A 22376-nucleotide genomic window follows, 5' to 3' on the forward strand; every position below is an offset into this window, starting at 1 on the left:
CTCTGCCTTGGGCTCAGGTCATGATCCCAGGTCCTGGGATCGAGCCCCGCATCGGGCTCTCTGCTCAGCAGGGAGCCTGCTTCCTCCCTTCTCTCTCCCTGCCTGCCTATCTGCCTACTTGTGATTTGTCTGTCAATTAAATAAATAAAATCTTTAAAAAAAAATGTGTTTATTTGGAAATAGCAGAGAATTCCTTTTGGGACATGCAAATTAAGACAAAACCAAAGGCAAGTCTAGTAAGCAAAGGAGAGGAATGTTCTTTTATAGAAGAAGGAGGGTATTGGGAAAGCCTCTTACCCAAAAAAAAAAAAAAAAAGTCCCCTGAAGTGAACAGGGAGTTCTAAGTCTAGTGGCTTTTCATTGGTTGACTTGTGACAGTCTCTCATTAGCTGGACTATTGCCAGGCTGGGAGAAAACCTTTGTTCCTCCTGCTGGAGTAGTGAAGTATAGACCGGCTTCTTGTGGGGAATGCAAGGTCCTTCTCTCCCTGCCTGGTCCGCAGTTGAGGACTTGGGGTGGGGCATGAGAGTCCCCCTTTCTGGCCTCCTGGATCCACTCTAAATGAGGTTTCCTTTTATTCAGTTTCACAGGTAATGTATTTTTTTTTTAAGATTTTTAAGATTTTATTTATTTTTAAGATTTTATTTATTTATTTGACAGAGATCACAAGAAGGCAGAGAGGCAGGCAGAGAAAGAGGAGGAAGCAAGCTCCCCACTGAGCGGAGAGGCTGATGCGGGGCTCAATCCCAGGACCCTGGGACCATGACCTGAGTCTAAGGCAGAGCTCTACCCATGCTCTACCCACTGAGCCACCCAGGTGCCCCACAGGTAATGTATTTTTGTATGTAAAAGTCCCACTTGTGGGACACTAGCTACTTAATCCAAACATTGGCTAGACATCCCCCCAAGTTCCTGTCCTGTCCTTTAAAATCTAGCTAGATAAGTAGATGGTTCTATGACAGATTATTCAGATAAAAACAGGCATGGCATCTGTGACCAAATGAAAATACCTTCTCATCAGTGAACATATCTATAAATCAGGAGTGGCTGTAACTATAGTGATGATAGTTGTCACAAATTACAGAATGCAAGCGGAAATATGTAGTGCTTCACATTCAACAAGAACTTGAAATAAACAGGAGAAAAACATTAAACTCTTGCATTAGCATATAGGAGTGGACAGAGGCAAAATCAGATACATTCCTGAGTGAAGCATAAATGAATAAAGTAGCAGTGTGAGAAAATAGGAATTAGAATGATCAGAAGGGGCTGCCTCAGTGGGTAGAGCATGGGCCTCTCGATCTCAAGGTTGTGAGTTCAAGCCCCACACTGGGTGTGGAGATTACTTTAGAAATCTTTTTTTTTTTTTTGAAGATTTACTTAAAAAACAAAAGAACCTGAGAGCAGGAGTGGGGGAAGGAACGCAGGAAGAAAATCTTCTTCAAGCAGACTCCCTGTTGAGCACAGACCCCCAACTCAGGCTTGATCTCACAACCCATGAGATCATGACATGAGCTGAAATCAAATTAGATGCTTAACTGACTGAGCCATTCAGGCACCCTTAAAAATCTTTTAAAAAATGAACTAGAAGGTAAAAAGCTTGCCAAAAATTATTCAAATAAAAAAAAAAAATCCACTGCCCTAAACTCCTCTACTGAGTGGGCTAGGTTGGTGAGCCACCAGTTGAGACCTTGGGCATAGAGGAAGAGGTAGTAAAGTCAAATGATTAGGTCAGGAATAAAGTCCTGTAGGCCTGTGTTCAAATGCTAGTTTTACCACTCACTGGCCGAGTGACCAACAGCAAATCACTCCTCTAACTCCGTTTCCTATCTATAAATGTGGCTCATACTGATAGCCAATCGACAGTCATTGTGAGGATTATGTGAGATAATTTTATACAAAGTATTTAGGTTAACACCAACCAAAAACAAACTTGGCTTGTGATATAGAAAGAGAAAACTTTTTCTTACACTCTAATAAAATTGTTCCAGTAGACTGAAGATAAGTTTTTTTTTTTTTTTTTAAGATTTATTTATTTGACAGAGAGAAATCACAAGAGAGGCAGGCAGAGAGAGAGGAAGGGAAGCAGGCTCTCCGCTGAGCAGAGAGCCCGATGTGGGACTCGATCCCAGGACCCCGAGATCATGACCTGAGCTGAAGGCAGCGGCTTAACCCACTGAGCCACCCAGGCGCCCCTGAAGATAAGTTTTTAAAAGACAGTAAAAATCTCCTCCTCAGATAGACGACCTTAGGGCCATAAGGAGAGCTAAAAGCAGAGTACATACCACCCAGGAATAAATAGATAAAACTTTCGCTCCATCTTAAGAACAGAAGGAAACTTTGAGGCATCTTTCTATTGTTTAGTTTCCAGCCAAGGCCTTGTGGGGATTACAGTGAACACGGGTCCAGGCTAATTAGCAACCCCAGACCTGGCTGGTGCCACATTGAGTCACTTATAATGCTGATGATTCAGAAACAAGAGGATAGTTTGCTCAGTGACAGACTAAAATTGCAAAGGCTTCGTTTTGATATTCATTAAAGTGAATTTCAGCTAAAATAGGGATCAATTACAATTTTTATCAGAAGTCCACCTTTTTTTTTTAAGATTTTTATGTATTACAGACAGAGAGCATGAGAGCATGAGGAGGGGGTAGGAGCAGAGGGAGAGGGAGAAGCAGACTCCCTGCTAAGCAGGGACCCTCCCCCCACAATGCGGGGCTTGATCCCAGGACCCCGAGATCATGACCTGAGCTGAAGGCAGATGCTTAACCAATTGAACCACCCAAGCACCCCAGGAGTCCATCTTTTAGACATTGTTGAGTTGAGTAAGTTATATGATGTTTCGAGTCCCTAAATGATTGTATTTCTGTTGTTTTTACACAGTGATTTCTAGAGAATGGTAAATGAGTCCTTAAATACAGGGTATGATTTTACCTAAAAAGTTGAGAAGTTTTGTGGTGGACTAAATTGTGTGCCCCAAAAAGATATGTTTAAGTTCTTACCCCTAGTGCATGTGAATGGGATTTTATTTGGAAGTAGAGTCCTTACAGGTATAAGCCAGTTAAGATGCTGAAGTAGAATGAACCCTAACCCAATATGACTGGTGTCCTTCTAAGTACAGATGAGACAGGGAGAATGCCATATGACAACAGCAGTAGGGACTGGAGTGATACGTATACCAGCTAAGGAATGAAAGGATTGTCAGCAATTCCAGAAACTAAAGTAAAGGCATGCACTGGATTCTTCTCTAGAGCTTTCTGAGTGAGCATGGTCCTGTCAACGGGATTTCTATGCAAAGGTTTTGAGACCAAAGTTTTTTCTTCTAGAAAAACCTCAGTTTTTGCTCTTAAGGCCTTCAGCTGATTGGCTGAGGCTCACCTACATTATGGAGGGCAATCTGCTTGACTCAGGCTCTACTGATTGTAAATGTTAATCATATGTACAAATTCTCTCACAGCAACTTCTCTACTAGTGTTTGACCACGTAAACTGGCCGTCCTAGCCTAACCAAGTTGACACACAAAATTACCTGACACACTTACACACTTCTTGTGTCCTCCCTGCCTAATCTCTCTCACCATCTCTGGCACCTCAGGGCCTAGGCTCATTCTATTCCCTTTGCTTGCAAAGCTTCCCCCCACCCCCCCCCCCCCCCGGCTATTCACATGGTGTCTCAACGTAAGCAAAAAAGCCCTCTCTGATTCTTCCAACTTAGTTAGGACTCTTAGCTGGTATGACCCTACCCAGCTTTGTATATTTTTCTCTCCCATTTTTTTTGGTATATATACATTATTTAAATTGCATCTATGTCATTAATTGCTACATGTCTTCCCTGTTGGACTGGAAGCTCCGTACGGAATCCTTGGTGTTCCCACGCTGACAGGTACATAGTAGGTGCTCATGAACACCTTGTCGACTCTCTAACTGATATAAGAGACCTGGAATGGTTCCCAGAAAGCTTTGTGTACAGGTGAGAAATCTGAGGCCCAGAAAGGTTAAGCATCTCCTTGGGGTCAAAGAGCAGGAGTTAGACCAGGTCTTCTGCTATTGAGTCAGAGATTCTTCTTTGCACCTGAACCCACGCCTTCCCGTTTCAAGGCAGAACTTCAAGTGTCCCTTCTGAGTTGGCTGACTTTTTCTGTCTTACTAAGAAAGTCAGCCTCTCTAACTGCGGTTTCCAAATTTGAAATCAGTGTGAGGAGGGTGCTTCTTCTCACTAGTGGGTGTGGAGGGACCAGTGGGTTGAAGATGGATACCAAGAGCAACACTCTCGTGCCCCACTCTCCCCCACCCCGCCCTGTCTGCCTCTCGGTGTTGTGAGAAACTTTGAAGAGTAGATACTAAGTCAACCGTGTGTTAAATGCTTACTGTTTGCCACACGCTGTTCCTTGTGCTTCGGGTCTGTTTTATTAAAGCTTCACCTGCCTCTCTACTAGCAGTAGCCCCACTCTAGACATGGGGAAACTGAAGCATGGGGACTTGATGTGACTTAACCAAATCTTGCAGCCAGATAATGGCAGATGGGGGGATTTCAGTCTAAACAGTCAGGGTCCAGAGCCCGTGTTCTTCATGGCTCTGCCTTCGGACAGATGAGACTTGAATGCATCTAAAGCAGTGAGTGCTTCCAAGAAAACAAAACACGAGCCACAGGTCTGAGTCACATACATAATTTTAACTTTTCTAGTAGCCACATTAAAAACAGGAAAGAAAAACAAAATTGGGTTTTTTTGTTGTTGTTGTTTTTTGTTGTTGTTTAAGATTTATTTATTTGACAGAGAGAAATCACAAGAGAGGCAGGCAGAGAGAGAGGAAGGGAAGCAGGCTCACCGCTGAGCGGAGAGCCCGATGCGGGACTCGATCCCAGGACCCCGAGATCATGACCTGAGCCGAAGGCAGCGGCTCAACCCACTGAGCCACCCAGGCGCCCCCAAAATTGTTTTTAATAATTAAGCTAGTATATCCAAAAATACATCATTTTCACATGTACCAATATTGTTTTTTCATACTAAGTGTTTGGAATCTGGCGAGTGTCCACTGGGACTAGCCATAATTGAGGGGCTCAAATACTACTTGTGGCTGGTGGCTACCATTCTGTACAGCACAGGTCTAAAGCGTCTCACTGTCACCCATTATCACAGAGATACCCTGGCTGTGCTCTGATTTCCTACGCACAATAAACTCCCCGCTGTCCTGGTCAGGAACTTTAGGATGCCAGTCACTTATTGGAATGCATGGGCTCCCTCATAGCCTTGGGAGGTAGGGAGAGGGATCACCACCAGCCTCATAAAACGCACACATCTTTTGCCGTGTGGACAGAAATCCAGATCCCACGAGCCCTGTTGTCTAGAGTGGGCTCTGGGTTTGCCCCTGGCTGGGCGGCCAGTTCTGCGGGCTCACCCTGAGCCTCTCATTCCCTCTCTGCCTGGAGCGCATCCAGCCTGCTGAGGCAGGGCCTGAGTTATGAGTAACCCAGAAGGCCCTGGGAACAATTGTCTTCCTGACTAGCTTTTGAATCACCCGATCCTCTCTGGGATCAGATCAAGTTGGGAAAATTGGTTCTGCCCAACCAACTAGGGCTCCCTGCCAAGATTTCTCACATCTGGTCCCTCCTTTCCTTCTTGGCTCCCAGACAGCCCAGGCATTTGGCAGAGAGAACTTGAATTTTCTGGAATTGCTTTTGCAGGGAATTTGGCATAAGCTAATCAGCCCCTTCACGTGGCTTCCATTCTCTCAAGGTTTAGTTCATTGGTTTCTTTCCCCCCCCCCCGACTCTCTTTCTTTAAAAAAGAAAAAAAAAAAAAAAGCCATAGCCATGAAAATATAAGTTAATTGAGGAAGCTGAAAAGTGGTCTAAATAGAATGAAAAATTGGAAGAAGATTCTGGTTACCGTGCGTTATCAACTTCTCACTTGACTGAAACCAATCTCCACCCACATCTTCACCCAGAAAATTCTTCAGTCTCTACTTAGAGGCCCTTCTGCCCAATTTTGTACACAGGAGCAAGATTTAAAATTTTCGCCAGAGAAAGAAGCGCTCCAGTCCTAGAGGGACTCTAATGTTGACAACAGAGTACAACAATGGAGTGAATTAGCATTGCATGGCTCACAAACCCCCTCCAGGGGCTCCTCCTCGGATTTAAATCAGGGCTGTGCGAGATGGAACAGCTCCCACAGAGAGACCCCTTCCACCAACAGTTCTGCCCGCTGTTTTTCAACCTTCTCCTTTGGCTCAGGGAGGAGTAACAGCTGAGCCTGGATCAGTGGGCAGCATTTACCAGCTGCATGCTAATAGTGCCCAGCCCCAGCCCACCTCCTGCCTGGCCTGCCCCTCCGCCCTTTGCTTCTGAATTCAGACCTTAACCCTTTAGACTCACAGTTAGCCCGGGCCCCAAGAGGCTTCAGGCATTTCCCTGGCAGCCTCTGGCAGAGCCGGTACTGTTTGGCCCAAGCTCTCCTCCCAGCTTGGTCAAAGGAAGGGCATTTCCTAACTGACCCTGCCATTATTTTACTCTGATCATTAACTAGAGGCTTCATAAGGTCTCTGCATGCTTACAACAATCCCACTGGTAGGTATTCTAATCCCCATGTTTACAAATCAGGAAACAGACTCCAAGAGATTACTGTTAATAAGGTTGAACCAGTGTCTGTCTGGGGTCGTCCTGAGATTCCAACCCAGATCTGTCTTTCTCCGAAGGCCGATGCCAGGAATCCTGTTCCTCATCCCTCCCCGGGCCCCAGTGGTGGGAATGTGGCTCCACCGGTGAGGATGATGATGGTAGTGATAATAGGAGCACTAATACTTGGTGACGGAATGCATTTTGCAAAGATGGCTAAACTTAGGTAAATATAAGAAAGGCTCTGATCAGAACTGATCAGTGCTGGTGGAAGGGGCTGCTCTTCGGGAACTGTTCGTCTCGAGCACAGACCCAGATCGTACATAATCCGAAGGGTTCCACAGGGGGGTTAGAGCAGTGCAGTGATATATACGTGTGTGTGTATGTATACACATATATTTATACACGTAAGTATACATAAAGAGACACACATATATACCCCACCCCAAATACTTTTTTTTTTTTTTGAAGATTTTATTTATTTGACAGAGAGAGATCACAGGTAGATAGAGAGGCAGGCAGAGAGAGAGAGAGAGAGGGAAGCAGGCTCCCTGCCAAGCAGAGAGCCCGATGCGGGACTCGATCCCAGGACCCTGAGATCATGACCTGAGCCGAAGGCAGCGGCTTAACCCACTGAGCCACCCAGGCGCCCCCCCACCCCAAATACTCTTAAAATAACACCGACACACCTTCCATTGAGACATAGAATCTGTTTCCCTCCCCTTGACCTCATGACTTCCAGTCTGCTCCCAGCCATGGGACCCAGTGGAAGTGATGCTGTGTGGCTTTTGAATTTAGGTCACACAAGGGACTCAAGCTCTCTCACACAGCTGCAGTCCCCTCCAGGCATGACTGGGGAGGGGCCATGGCCCAGCTCACCATATGACTCAGGACCTTGCTGTTGCCCAGACATATCTGTTCCTTGCCCCAGTGGGCCTCCCACGAGACCACTCACAACATGGAAGCTTGCTTTCCTCCCAATGGGGACTCTGAGAAGCAGAGATGGAAGTCAGTCTTCTTGTCACCTAACCTCAGGACTGATACCCCATCACTCTGCCATGTTCTCTCCATTAGAAATTGGTCACCAGGGCCAGCGGGAGCAACAGGGGAGGAAACCAGGCTGAAAGAAAGTGAGACCCCCCCGGGGCCATTTCGGAGGCTGCCTGCACCATGGCCTCCTTTGCTGATCATTTGCTGCCAAGCCCATTGCACAGATACACTCACGTAGGCACCTAAGGCTGCGTGCCTTGAATGGGCTCATACATGGCAAGCAGAGTGGAACGTATTTCCAACTGAATATTCGCGCTGCTCTGCCTCCTCCGGAATTTTAATTCCAGAACTGGTTTGCTGCGAAGGACACAGATCCCATTCAAGTATTTTAAACTCTTCATAACTTTTTGAAATTAACTTTGCATTTTGTTATAAGGGTCCATGTTTAAGGAGTCCTAGCCTCCTCCCTTCATTTCGAGGCCACGGAGAACACCGGTAGAACAGCTGGACTTCATACCACTTCTCCAGCCCGGCAGCATTTAGGAATCATCTGGGGAGGTTTAAAAAATCCAGCTGCCCAGCCCACATGCCAAACCCAACACATCAGAATCTGTAGAGCTGGGACAGAGATGTTCTCTTGAAAGCTCCCCAAGTGATTCCAGTGATAGTCGTCATGCTTGGTAACGGGATCTCGGTAAAGTACAGATTCTGATGCAGCAGGAGAAGGAGGGGCTGACAGCTCCCAGTGATGGCAACGTTGCTGGTCCACGGACCGCACTTTGAGGATCACGGGTTGAGGGCAGTGGTTCTCGACCTTGGCGACCCATCGGAATCCTCATGGAAACGTGAAAAATGCTGATGCCCAGCTCTGTCCTAGAAGTGTTCATCTAGTTGGTCTGGGCTGAGGTGTTGGCATCAGGCATTCCGCGAGCGAGTCCGGTGTGTGGTGGGCTGGGCACCGCTGCCCAAGACGCTCCCAGGGTCGCGGTCCACACTTCTCTTAGCCCCGCCTCCCAGTCTCCACTCCTAACCGATGTCCCCCACCTCTTTCCTCACGGCTGCTCTTCCCAATGGAAGCAGCGGTCTCCAGCGTGGTTTCAGGAGCTGGAAGGGCAGCCAGGCTGGCAAAGGTCTCCCCAGGTGCACAGGATTCCATCATGAGGGACTCCTCTCTGTGTGTGGAGCGTCACTTTGGCTTTGATGTCCTTTGAAAAATACAGCGTTCCTGAGGATGGTAGCCCATTCCATCTCGAACAGTCTCTCCAAACCTCTCCCGGACTTCCTCCTCCTGAATGGCCTCCCTCTGAGCCAGTCTCTAAAACACAAGCAGAAGATCCTGAAAAGCAAAACCGATCTCTAGCCTTGAGCAAACCCTCCCGTTCTTCCCGCTGCTTCCTCTAGGACACCGGGGCCTCTACCCCAGCCCCCGCCGCCTTCACCTGCTCCATCCAGACTCCTGGATTCTGTGCGCACCTGGCTTGGGCTCCCTCTGCAATGGTCAGCCGCTTGGCCACTCCCAACCCAGTAGCCCACTGAGGAGAACACCCTAGCTGGCAGTTCCATGTTCCCCACGAATCTCACCCAGTCTGCCCACAGCATCGAGCAACATAACTACTCACAAAATAGAAGCAAATAACCAAATAACCTAGCACTTGGGTGGGGTGGGGGTCGTGTGGGGCTGCAAATGACTAAAGGAAGAGGAAAAGGGGAAGGAGCCACCCACCCTATGCATACCTTAGGGAGGAGGCCCAGAGCTTTTCTGGGTCTTCAGGATAGCAATCTTTTCTTTGCAAAACACCGGACAGTAGCTCTGGCCGAGGCTCCTGGTGTAACTGAAGTGTCACTAGAAAATGAAAGGATGATTCAACAGACTTTCTTAACTGAACATGTCCTTTCTGTCTGGTAACTCTCAAAAGCCCCCAGTGCTCATTCAAAAATAATGAATTTGTTTCATAAAGATTGGAAAAGGGTTGGGGCACCTGGGTGGCTTGGTCTGTTGAGCCTCTGCCTTCGGTTCAGGTCACGATCCCAGGGTCCCGGGATCAAGCCCCACATCTGGCTCCCTGCTCCACGGGGAGCCTGCTTCTCACTCTCCCCCCTTTCATGCTCTCTCTCTCTCTCAGTTCTCTCTCTCTCAAATAAATAAATCTTAAAAAAAAAAAAAAAAAGGAAAAGGATGGCTGGCTGGCTCCATCAATGGAGAATGTGACTGACTCTTGATCTCAGGGTCATAAGTTAGAGCCCCATGTTGGGTGTAAGGATTACTTAAAAGATTAGAAACAATTTTTCACTGGACATGGATATGCATGTACCCCATGATGAAGGGTAGACCATTGAACCCCAACCTTTGGGGGCTGTGTCTCTAGAAGGTGTCTTTTCTGTCAATATGGAGTTCAGTCCCAAAGGAAGATGAAACAGACTATTTCCACTGCGACCTTTCTTTGGCCCCTCTTCCTCTCCACTCTCCCCTTTCTCTTCTCATTCACTCCCCCTCTTCTCTCATTCTGCTGCTGCTTTTCAGCGTTTCTTGGTGTAACCTGATAAATCAGAGCCCTAACCCTGCTTTTACACGTGACCGCAAGTCCAGATTTGAGAGTCCTCTCCTGAAGGGCACCCTTGTCCCTTCTAGGTCAGCTTGGCCTCAGCCTGTTTTTCTGTCCAAACCACCCATGATGGATGAGAGTAAAAAACAACTTGTTGCTTAAAAAAACAAAAAAAGGAATCAAAATGCGTCCGAGTATTCTAAGCCAGAGCCCCCCCTTAAACTTGAACGTGCGTCCAGAAGACCTTTGAAAACGTAATTCTGTGCTTCCTTCAGTGAAGATGATGCTCAGGAACCTCATGGGGACAGACGTGCCTTTAAAAATATAAAAATTGGGATACCTGAGTGGCTCAGTGTTTTAAGCCTCTGCCTTCGGCTCAGGTCATGATCGGGCTCTCTGCTCAGCAGGGAGCCTGTTTCTCTTCCTCTCTCTGCCTGCCTCTCTGCCTACTTGTGATCTCCGTCAAATAAATAAATAAAATCTTAAAATATAAATAAATAAATATATAAAAATCGTCAAGGTTTTAGTATGAGTCAAGTTGACCGTGTGCTTCCTTATTGTGGAGCATGATGGAGACCAGAGCCCTCAGTAACGATTTATTTAATAAAACAATTAATGAATTGAAAGTAGAAGGGGGGAATTTGCCCAGCTGTCACACATCATTGCCATCTGTTGGATTCCGGTCTCACCTGTGAGCTCCTTAGAAGGCAGTCGAATGCCTGACACACAGTAGGAGCTCAATAAATGTTTATTGAACGGAATTGCTTGTCTGATGGCTGAGCCAGTGAAGCAGATGTAAAAAGAAATTGCCCAGCTCTGAAAGCTCCCTTTGGGTTTTAGCCAAAACTCTATTTCAGCAAATACTATTAGGATTAAAGATACACTTATTCTCAGGGAAAAATAAAACGAGAAGTCACTCTTTTTTCTCATCGTGTTAAAAAAGATCTTTTGCAATCATCCTCTGCCATTTCTTATCCATCAGCACTACATTAACATGATCTGTTGCTGTGAAAATGCTTCCCTTAAACACATCAAATGGATTAATGCTGCCACTTTATCAGGTACAATTTCTGTTTCCATAAAACATCTTTAGACATATAAAAACTACTTAAATGAGAAGGAGAAAATCCTTCCCTTCTCACATCATCCAGTCGACTCTGTGGAAAAAGCTGACATTTCTAGAGGCCCGGGCTTTGTTCCCTCCTGCGGGAGCTGTTGCTTTGTGAAAGGGCCAGCTCCTCCCTGTGAACCTGTCTTCTCCTTAAGCCTGGAGTGGCCTGGGGAGCGTAGCTGGCTGACTTGGGGGTGGGGGGTGCAGCCAGCAGGGACCAGGTGGAGGAAGGGACCAAGACAGCAAAGGAGGGCACAGGAGCTGAGCCAGGCTAACTTCTTGCAAAGTGCTTGGAAAATCTTTGTTGGGGGACAGTGGAGACATAGGGCATAGAGTGCGGGTCATCACGAGGGACATCTCAGAATGCAGTGCAGGACGCCTAGGTAAAGCATTATTGCCTGGAAGCTCCCCTTCCTTCTCCCCACCCATTCTTAGTAATCCATAGCTTCTGATGCACAAGGAATATTCTAGGCTTGTGGCTCTCAAAGTGTTATCCCCCCAACCCCTATCAGCAGCATCCCCTGGGAATTTGTTGGAAATGCCCATCCTCGGTCTAAGACTTACTGACTCCCCGATGTGGGTGTTAAGAAGCCCTCCGGAGGGATTCAGATGTGAGTTCGAGTTTGAGAACCACTACATTTGGCAAGCCCCGAAAAGGGAGATTTCTCTTTTCTAGCTGGCAAGGATTACCGCCAATTCTCCAAATTCCCTTCTAATGGTTCTCCCAGCTGAGGACTAAACTCATCCTTTGTCACAATTTTGAAAGGTTTGCAAGAGGACAGAAAGAAAGGAGCATTTCTGGAGTGCCTGCTGTGTGCAGACTCCGGGCACAAACCTGTCCTGTGCCTCCTTTCTTTAATCTTCGAAGCAGCCCTTTTGAGTTGATGTTACACCATTGTTATGGACCGAATTGTGTCCCTCCCAAAGTCACATGCTGAAGCCTTCACCACTAAGGACCCTGGAATGTGACTGCTTCTCGGAGACCTGGTCTTCAAAACAAAACAAAACAAAACAAAAAACGATTCGCTAAAATAAGGACGTTAGGGTAGTCGCTGATCCAGTCTGTTCACTGTCTTTGTAAGAGTTGCTGAGGACACAGAGTTGGGACGTGGTCACACAGAGGAAAGACGACGTAAGGTGAAGGTCACCACCGTCAAGCCAAGGAGAGAGGCGTCTGAAGAAATCAAACCTGCCAACACCTTGATCTTGGACTTCCAACCTCAGACTGTGAGAAATGAATTTCTGTTGCTGAAGCCTCCCAGTCTTACCTCCCAGTCTGTGGTATTTTGTTAGGCAGTCCAAGCCAACTACTACAGTGGGTCATAAAATGTCTCTCTGGAGCACCATGACTGACGCAAGCATTGAAAACAAAATCCAGACAGGGAAGATAGCCACGCCTGACTCTCCTGGGTACTGGCAGGAACCCTGCAGATGTATCTCATTCCGCTGTTGCAGTGTCCTCATGGAGGTCCCATCAGGAGCCCCATTCTACAGAGGAGGCACTGAGCTGTGGCAGTTGGCCCGACTTGGCTGCGCTGGTGAACCATCGAGGCAGGTGTTGAAACCAGGCACTGAGACTCTAGGGTTCATGTGTTCACCACCCCTCTCCACGGCCTCCCTGATCCAGGCCCTGTGCTGAGGGCTTCAAGGTCATTATTCAACGTTCTCAGCAGTCCACGAGGCCTCCGCAGCACGCTTAGTATCCCCCTTTCTCAGGTTAGAAAACTGAAGCTTACTGAAGATGAAGACAGTTGCCCAAGGCGCACAGCTAGCAGGTTGCACAGCAGAAATTCCGCCTCGGGCCTGGCTCCCTTCAGGGAACTCATTCCCACCAGGGATCCTTCTTTTTTCCCCAGGCGTGTTTCATTAGAGACCCCTCAAAGCCTTTAAGTCTCAAGAGAATACACCTCTGATGAAGAATTTAACAAGGAGCGGGAGAATGCGGCTCTTGGGAATAATACAAGAACGTTTGTTATAATCTATCTTGTGTCTTCTGTGTGCCCCTCATTGTGCCCGGGGCCTGGTTCTCTCGTGCGACGTTACTTAGCCACGAAATAAAACGCTCCTGCCATCTCTTTAATGAGGTATGGTAGCTCAACTCCCAGGCAAATGCTGGTTTCCTACCTCACTAGCTGGAAGACCTTGGACAAGTTGTAGAGCCTCTGTATGCCTCAGTTTCTTCCTCTGTAATATGGGGTGACTGGGACAGTAACAGTTCTGGGCTTGTTGTGAGGACCAACTGAGTTAGTATGTGTAGGGAGCTTAGAGTCACGCCGGGCATGTGGCAAAAATTTGCAAGTATTTCCTGTTGATATTCTAAACCAGATTGAAAACTGCCCCAGTCCCTTGTCAGACGGGTTCTCAGGAGTCTTCATTGCAGCCCAGGGTTGTCTAGAAGAACTGTTCCCGTAACTAAGGATGAGCTTCATGCAAACCCATGTATGTTCATCTCTAAGTGTAGAAGTATTGGAAGTGGAGAGAAATGGGCTTTACAACCTGCAGGATGGGCCCATGATTATCTCTTCCCAAACCCAAGCTCGACAATTAGCAAATAGTGTTCTATTGAAGCGAAGCCACAAATATCCCCAAATTTTTCCCTGTTGCTTTCCTGCCAAGCCACTGACATAATGCTCAGTGTCAACAATAGTAGTGATAATAATTAATAATAACATGTTACCCAGTATATATTCAAACCATAGGCCAAAAGCAACAGAACAATGTGGAGCTCTATTTTGCAAGCGTCACGAGTGTGTTGGTTTGTGAGGGATGATACCGATGTAACAAAAGGACAGATCTGATCTCCCAGGAAAGAGGGAGGGACCAGAAGATAAACTTCAGAGAGATATTTGGACCTAAGTCCAAGGGTATTCATTATTATGGGAGCGCTGGCGGCGACCATAATGCCTGGCAGTATGGGAATAAATAAAATCATGGTACATCCATACAGTGGAATGAATTGCAGTCATATAAAAGAATGAGCCAGATGTAATCATGCTGATGTGGAACTATGAGATCCATGGGAAAGGAAGGCACACTTTAAATGGGTGACTTGTATGGTATGTGAATTATATCTCCACAGAGCTGTAATTTTTTTTTTAAGACGTGATGTGTGCTACGATTTGTCTTTTTAAAAGTGCACGCAAATACAAATGCCTGTCTCTATTGACCATCTGGATGGGTGTGCAAGAAACTGACATTCTCTGAGAGGGGAAAGAGGGTTAGTGATAGGAGGGAGAGTTTCTTTTCACTGTACTCCATGCGTGAGTTTAATTTTTTAAAAGTCATATTCATGTATTTCCTACTCAGTCACGGAAGATAGCCCTCTGCAAAACAGAGGAAAGGGAAAAGGGAGGAAGAAGTGTTTTGTTTTGTTTTGGTTTTAAGATTTTATTTATTTATTTGACAGAGATCACAAGTAGGCAGAGGCAGGCAGATGGAGAGGGGGAAGTAGGCTCCCTGCTGAGCAGAGAGCCTGATGTGGGGCTCTATCCAAGGACCCTGGGATCATGACCTGAGCCTAAGGCAGAGGCTTTAACCCACTGAGCCACCCAGGAGCCCCAAGAAGTGTTTTTGAATGATACCATGTGCCGGGCACTGTTCCAAGAAGTCAGTCCTCATTCTACTGAGGACTGTGTACTATTATTCCCATTTCACCGAGGGGTTAAAGCAGCTTCCCCCCCTCCCGGCTCCCACAGAGAGGAGGTCCAACCAGTGAAATCTGCCGAAGGTCACGAGCCTCCCACCCCCAGCTTCCTTGGATTTCTGAAATCTTAGAATTTGAGATTTCCCAGCGGAGCCCTTCAGGAGCTTTGTCAAGATCAAACAGTCTGAAATATTTTAAAAGGTTAAAAAAAGAAAAAAAAAACTCAGAAATAATTCTAAAGCCCCAGGGCTAAAAGGTGACCCATCTCTCTAAGTTGCATTTGCTCAGGAGACTGTCCTTTTGCCCCCCCCCCCCGTGAGCTGTCTGGGCAGCGTCCTCGTTCTCCCAGGCAGGAATCAGTCTGGGTCTCCCCAGAGCCTCAGGAACAATGGGTGGGGTGCCCTGACTCTTCAGAGGAATCTTGCCAGGACCACAAAGAAGTTTGCTGGAAAACCGACTGCAGCGTCTCAAAGCTCCTGGCTCACCCTCGCTTCCCCCAGGGCCATAAACGGGTGTTTAATTACAAAGCAGGTGGAAAAACTTCAGAATAAGGGGTCAGGCATTCCATTGTTTGTTTAACTTCTTTACAGGAGAACCGTGAGATGACATCTCAGATTGGCTGCTCCCTGGGCAATTTACATTTCCTCTGCCACAGCAGAGTTGCTACAATGTTGAGAAAGAAGGGACCGTTTGTTTTGTTTTGTTTTCCTTGAGAAAGAGGAAATGCCAGGGGCGGGAGCTGGCAGTAATTCTGAGAAACTACAGTTTATCACTCAGTGGTGATGTTTAGAAATTTCTGAAGGAAAAGTATCTAGGGAGCTGGGATCATGGAATTTTAGGGTCATTTCTGTTTCAGACATGCATGTGGGACCCACTATGTGTCAGGTCCTTTCTGGGAGACCTTTATATATATATATTATGTTGTTTGATTCTCAGACTTGGTTGTTGTTTTTTTTTTTAAGATTTTATGTATTTATGACAGAGAGAGAGAGCTCGGGCAGAGCTAGCAGGGAGCCCGCCATGGCACTGGGATCATGACCTGAGCTGAAGGCGGCACTTAATGACTGAGCCACCCAGGTGCCCCTGATCCTCAGACGTGTACGGAAGTACTGAGGAAATGGCTACTTTCTTCAGATAAACCACCTGGGAGCTCCCAAGTTGACTCAGGACAGAGGGTGCACCTCCAGTGGGATTCCTGGCTCATTCACTGTTGTCACCAGGGTCCTGGCATCTTCAGAGATAGGAGGCCCTCTGACCCTCAGCCTTTCTTTTATTACCCTGTGGCATTGCTGAGACACAGTGGGAATGTTTAAAAAGAATGACTATGGCCATGGGGACAACAAAAGGAAAACAAATAGAATAACAGGAACACAGAAAATGTGGCTTATAGGGTGCAGCCTCTTTGCTGGAGCTGTCCCATCCCTCCACATAAGAGGCCAGAAAAAATCCCCGTTGCATTCTCTTCTGTTTCCATTTTGGGTCCCCATTTATTCATTTGTGATTCATTTATTCAATAGATATTTACTGAGCAGCTATGATGTCCCAGGCACTGAAAATACAGCCTCGAATAATTCAAATAAGTTCCTGTTCTCCTAGACCTGTCATTCTGGTGGGGAGATAAAAGTATAAATGTATACACAAAATAATTTCTCATGGTGTTAGGTGGTATGCAGAAAATAATGTGATATTGTAGAAAGGAATCCCTAAAAGGCTTTAGAAGCCAGCCATTTAAAGCAATGTGCTCACAAGTATGTATAATTATACCCATTTTATAGACGTGGAAATCAGGGCTCAGGCTAAATGACTGGACCAAGTCACAGTGGTTAAGGCTGGATTCCTACTCAGAGGTCTCACCAGAGCCCAGTTTTTCTCACTACAACCTGCTATCTTGTCAAGGTTCCATATGGATCCCATCCAGCTCTGGGGATCATCCATGCTGAGCTAGCGTATGGTATCTGGTTCATCTGTTGCCTTAGTCTAGAACAAAATACTGTAGACTGATGTTCACAAATACGCTATGACATTCTGCTCCACGGCCTTAACGTCATATTCTTTTGGCACGTGAAATACATTCATTCCATCCCAATGGCCTCCAAAGCCGTAACTTGTTCCAGTATCATCTCCAAAGTCAAAGTCCAGAGTCTCAGGTAAATACCATCCAGACAGATACAGGGGAGACGTAAGTCCCAATTTGTCCTCAGGCAATTCCTCTCCAGCTATGCACCTATGAAATCAAACAAGTTATGTGCTTCCAAAATACAATGGTGGGCAGTTACAAGATAGACATTCCCATTTCAAAGAGAGAAATACAAAAGAAGGAAGGAATGACATGTTCCAAGTAAGTCCAAAAACCAGTGGGGCGAACAACATTAAATCCTAAGGCATGAGGGGCACCTGGATGACTCAGTCGGTTGGGCGTCTGCCTTTAGCTCAGGTCATGATCTCGGGGTCCTGGGATCAAGTCCCGAGTCAGACTCTCTGCTCCGCAAGAGTCTGCTTTTCTCTCTCCCTCTGCTTGTTGCGTGTGCTCTCTCACTCTCTCGCGCGCTCTCTCTCTGTCAAATAAACAAATAAATAAAATCTTCAAAAAAAAATTCCAAGGCATGAGAGTAAGCCTCTGTGGCTTGATATTTTGCCCTCCAGGCCCACTGGGGCAGACGTCTCCCCTTCAGGACCCACTGGGGTGGAGGTCCTGCCCCCACCAACCCCTTGCATCTTTGCAAGACAGGAGTTGGACCCCTCAAGATCCCAGGAGCTCCTGTCCCTATAGCTTAGCCTAATGACCCTTCTCCCAGCTTTGTACCTGGGCATCCTTTGAAATCTGGGGGGCAGCAGCCATGCCCCCACAGCTTCTGGAAAAATAATGCCACTCAGACACCGGCAAAGTCTGCTGGTTCCCTCTGGAGGGGTGGCCACAGTGCCCTGGGTCCACAAGGGCTCAGAAACATTGACATCTTCCCTCCTCCATCAGCTCCTACCCTAAGTGTGGGAAGCAGAGCTGCTGATGGGAAGACAGAGGTCCAGCAGGCACTAGAAGTCCCATTTTTCTAACCACTCTGATGACTTCCCGAGTTCCCTTAAATGGTTGTTCTTCCATTGTCTTGGACAATAGCTCCAGGCTTCTGATGAGGTGGCTGATTCATATAGTCTCCTATCAAATGTGGTTAGGCCACACCCTTAGTGTTCTCTGCCCAACACCCTGCCTCATTTTTTACAAAGTAAATAGGCTGAGAATTTTCCAAATCTTTAAGTTCTGCTTCCTTTTTGATGAAAAATCCCATCTTAAAGTCATTTCTGTCTTCTTGAATTTAACTATGAGCTGTCAGGAGAACACAGGCTATTCAACAGTTGGCTTAGAAATAGCTTCAGCTAAGGGGCGCCTGGGTGGCTCAGTGGCTTAAGGCCTCTGTCTTCGGCTCAGGTCATGGTCCCAGGGTCCTGGGATCGAGCCCCGCATCGGGCTCTCTGCTCAGTGGGGAGCCTGCTTCCTCCTCTCTCTCTCTCTCTGCCTGCCTCTCTGCCTACTTGTGATCTCTATCTCTCAAATAAATAAATAAAATCTTTAAAAAAAAAAAAGAAAGAAAAGAATAGCTTCAGCTAAATATCCAAGTTCATCGCTTGCAAGTTCTACCTTCCATGAAACACTAGAGCCTGAGCGCAATTCAGCCAAGTCCTTTGCCTCTTGATTACAAGAATGGCCTTTCCACCACTGTCCAGTAACGTGTTCCTTATCTCCATCAGAGACCTCATCGGAATGGCCTTTAACCTGCATATTTCCATGAACATTCTGTTCAAGATCACTCAAGTGTTCTCTAGAAAGACGGAGGCTTCATCTCTGGCTCTCTTTTCTTTCTGAGCTCTTATCAGAATTGCCCTTAAAGCTTCATTCACCAACAGTGTAGGTTTTTCTAGCACACATCTCCAAATTTCTCCACCCTCTGCCCATCACCTGGCTCCAAAGCCACCTTCACATTTGAGGTGTTTGTTAGAGCAGCATTCCACTTCTCAGTACCAATCTCTGTCTATGTGTTTGGGCAGCTGTAACAAAATATCGTGGACTGAGTGACTTATCAACCGTAGAAATTTGTTTCTCACAGCTCTGGAGACTGGGAAGTCCAAGATCAAGGTCATGACAGATTCATCATTGCCTAGTGAGAGGCACTTGTTGGCTCATTGGCAGGTCCCTTCTCATCGTGTCCTCACATAGCAGAAGGAGGCCTCCTCTATAAGGGCACTAACCACCTCCTAAAGGCCCCAATTCCTAATATTATCACACTGCGGATTTGGTTTCATATGAATTTGGGGGAGACACAAATACTTCATCTGTAGCATCAAGGCACAGGACAATAAAGCCTCTCGATTGTGGTAACACCTGCTGGAGACATGTACTATCCAAAGACTGAAAGACCTGCAAGAAGGCTAAGAAAGCCTGACCCACAGACACAGTAGCACTGCTCAGTCCAGAGCCTTTCCCACAGTCCAGATTCAGACAAAGTGGTAAAGCCGGTATGCTGCTGAAAGCCATCCATCTCATCCCTCCTCCCTCCTAATAACAAAGTAACAGATTGTGCTTTCTTGTTCTCACACTGGGCCCATCAATGGCACTTGCAGTGATGTCTGAGAGCAGAAACTCAACCCAACGTGACCTACCAGAAGCCCTCTCCTAGGAATCTGCAACATGAGTGGTGGTAGCCACATTTCTGAAGTGGCTGGAACTGTGGGAGAAGGGCTGAGAAGGTCTACAGTATCCATCGTTCCTGTCCTTGCAGAGGCCGTGTCGTCTTTGAATCCTACAAGCTACTGGTCTTCTGTAGTTTAATCAAGCCAGAGAGGATTTCTGTTACTTGCTACCAAGGGAGTGCTGAATAATATATAAAGCTATATTCTAGTGACCCAGCAAGCAGACAGAGAAGTCAATATAGTCACAGAATGTGACAAAGTGCCAAGGAAGGGAAGAGCAGGAACTGGGGGACACGTTAGACTGGGGAGTCAGAGAAAGGAGCTTTGGGGGAATTGTATTTAAGTTGAAACCTTAAGGATGGACTCAGGCATTAGAAGAGTGGAGGAAAGACTACCTCAGGCAGATGGAAAGCTTGTGAAAATCAAAATGCCCTAGCCCAGGGAATGGCATAGCACCTTCCAGAGACTTAAAGGAAATGAGGGGGGCTGGAGTGGGTGTGGAGAGATGATATTTACGCTCAGAGTTGAGTCTAGGGTGGTTTCCTTCTTCTTGGGTAGAGTGGTGAAAATCTGTAGTTTCTTCCTCTTGAAAATGGGCAAAATATATGGTAACATTTAGATCTGCAAGTGTGTGTGTGTGTGTGTGTGTGTGTGTGTGTGTGCACGTGCTCATGGACACCATGAGGGGACACCAAATGGGATTCCATTTGGGAACTGGCAAGTTCATTCTCTGTATCCCATGATTTTAGCACCTGCCTACAGGATCTGCTAGGCTGAGAACCTGACTCCTTCAGGATTAATGTGGACAGATCAGATGATAGACGTGTGTCCTGGGCTTCAAAAGATCATTTATAGTCCCAGCACACAGAGGTATGTGTACCCTGGTGATGGAGGAAGGTGGGGAACGAGTAGGGCAGGACCCTGGAGAGAACTCTCTCATACCTGCAGCTTCTCTTCCCATCCAGGTCAGTTCTGCAATTGGGGGTGTGTATTGGTTACTTTTGCTGTGTAACAAATTACCACACACCCAGCAGCTTGAAACAACTCCCACTTACTAGCTTATGGGTCTGTAGATCAGACACATAAGTCTGGCACAGAGTGTCTGGATTTTTGCTAGTTCCAAGTATCACAAGGTCAAATCAAGGTGTGGGCTGAGGCTGTGGTCCTCCTCGGGGCCTCACGGTTCTCTTTTCACTAACTGTGGGCAGAGTCTGCTTCCTTATGGCTCTGGGCGTAAGGTCTCTGTTTTCCCTTACTGTCACATCTCTCAGCAGCTAGAGCCCACCTTCTCTAGCAAGGGCTCCCATTGTAGATGTTTGCTTTCTTCCAGGCCAGCTGGAGTGCATCCCAATGATGTTCTTACCTTCCCCTTCCCTTCCCTTCCCTGTTCCTTTCTGTTACCTGTTGGAGAAGACTCTCTGCATTCACAGGGCTTATGTGACTAGGTTGGAGCCACAGGGATAATCTGTTCCGAAATCAGCCGATTAGTAATCTTAACTACAGCTGCAAAATCTCTGTGCCATGAGCCGTAACAGCCACAGGAGAAACCCCGGGGAGTGGAGGTCATGGCCATCTTAGGATGCAGCTTGCCGCAGGAGGTTGTGCCTCTTTGCCAGCTCCCAGACTCCTTGCACAGTGACTCAACAGAAGGTTCTAGCTTCCTTGAGGATGCAGCTAAAAAATAATTTCCTTCTCTCTCCTCCAACCATCCAAGATGCCAAAAGGCAAGAAGGCAAAGGAGATGAAGGTGGCCCCAGCCCCTGCTACTTTGAAGAAGCAGGAGGCCAAGAAAGCGTCAATCCCATTTGAGAAGAGGCCAAGAATTTTAGCAGCGGACAGGACCTCCAGTCCAGAAGGGACCTCATCCGCTCTGTCAAATGGCCCCACTACATCTGGCTGCAGAGGCAAAGGGCTATTCTCTAGCAAATCTCGAAGTACCTCCAGTGATGAACAAACTCACGTAGGCCTTGGGCCACCAAACAGCTACTCAGCTGCCTAAGCGGCCCACAGACAAAGAGGAGGGACGCAGCAAGAGGAGAAGCAGAGACTGTTGTTCGGGGCTGAGGAGGAAGTTGCGGGCAAAGGGGATGTCCCCACTATGAAGCCACCTGTCCTCCAAGCTGGGATTAATACTGTCACCACCTTAGTGGAAAACAAGACAACTCAGCCGGTGGTGATTGCACATGATGTCGGTCCCCCTGAGTTCATTGTCTTCCTGTCTGCCCTGTGTTGTAAGATCAGGGTCCCCTACTGCATTATCAGGGGGAAGGCCAGGCTGGGGCATCTTGTCCCCAGGAGGACCTGTACCACTGTCGCCTTCACACAGGTTAATTCGGAAGATAAATGAGCTCTGGCTAAGCAGGTGGAAGCTGTCGGGACCAATGACAGTGACAGATATGATGAGATCCGCCATCCCCAGGGAGACAGTATTGGGGTCCAAAGTGGGTGGTTCACTTCGCCAAACTGGAAAAAGCAAAGGCCAAAGAACTGGCCGCCAAACTGAGTTAAGTATACGCTGTTCAATTTTCTGTCTATAAAAGTAACAAGGGCGCCTGGGTGGCTCCGGTGGTTAAACATCCAACTCTTGATCTCCATTCAGGTCTTGATCTCAGGGTCCTGGTGTCAAGCCTTGTGCCGGGCTTCGAGCTCACTGGGGAGTCTGCTTGAGATTTGCTCCCTCTCCCTCTGCCTTTCCCCCGCTCTCTCAAATAAATAAATCTTTTTTTAAAAAAAAGTAGTAAGTTCTCTTTCAAAGGAAAAAAATCCCTTCTTTCTCCCCCTGCCTATTACCCATTGT

General features: G+C 47.0%; 1 pseudogene; it reads left to right on the plus strand.

The window, feature by feature from the left end:
- The first annotated feature begins 21287 nt into the window (after window positions 1–21287).
- On the plus strand, window positions 21288–22087 carry LOC123940053 (annotated as a pseudogene).
- Window positions 22088–22376: the final 289 nt, after the last annotated feature.

Source organism: Meles meles, chromosome 4 (assembly GCF_922984935.1).
Source record: "Meles meles chromosome 4, mMelMel3.1 paternal haplotype, whole genome shotgun sequence".
Taxonomy (NCBI): domain Eukaryota; kingdom Metazoa; phylum Chordata; class Mammalia; order Carnivora; family Mustelidae; genus Meles; species Meles meles.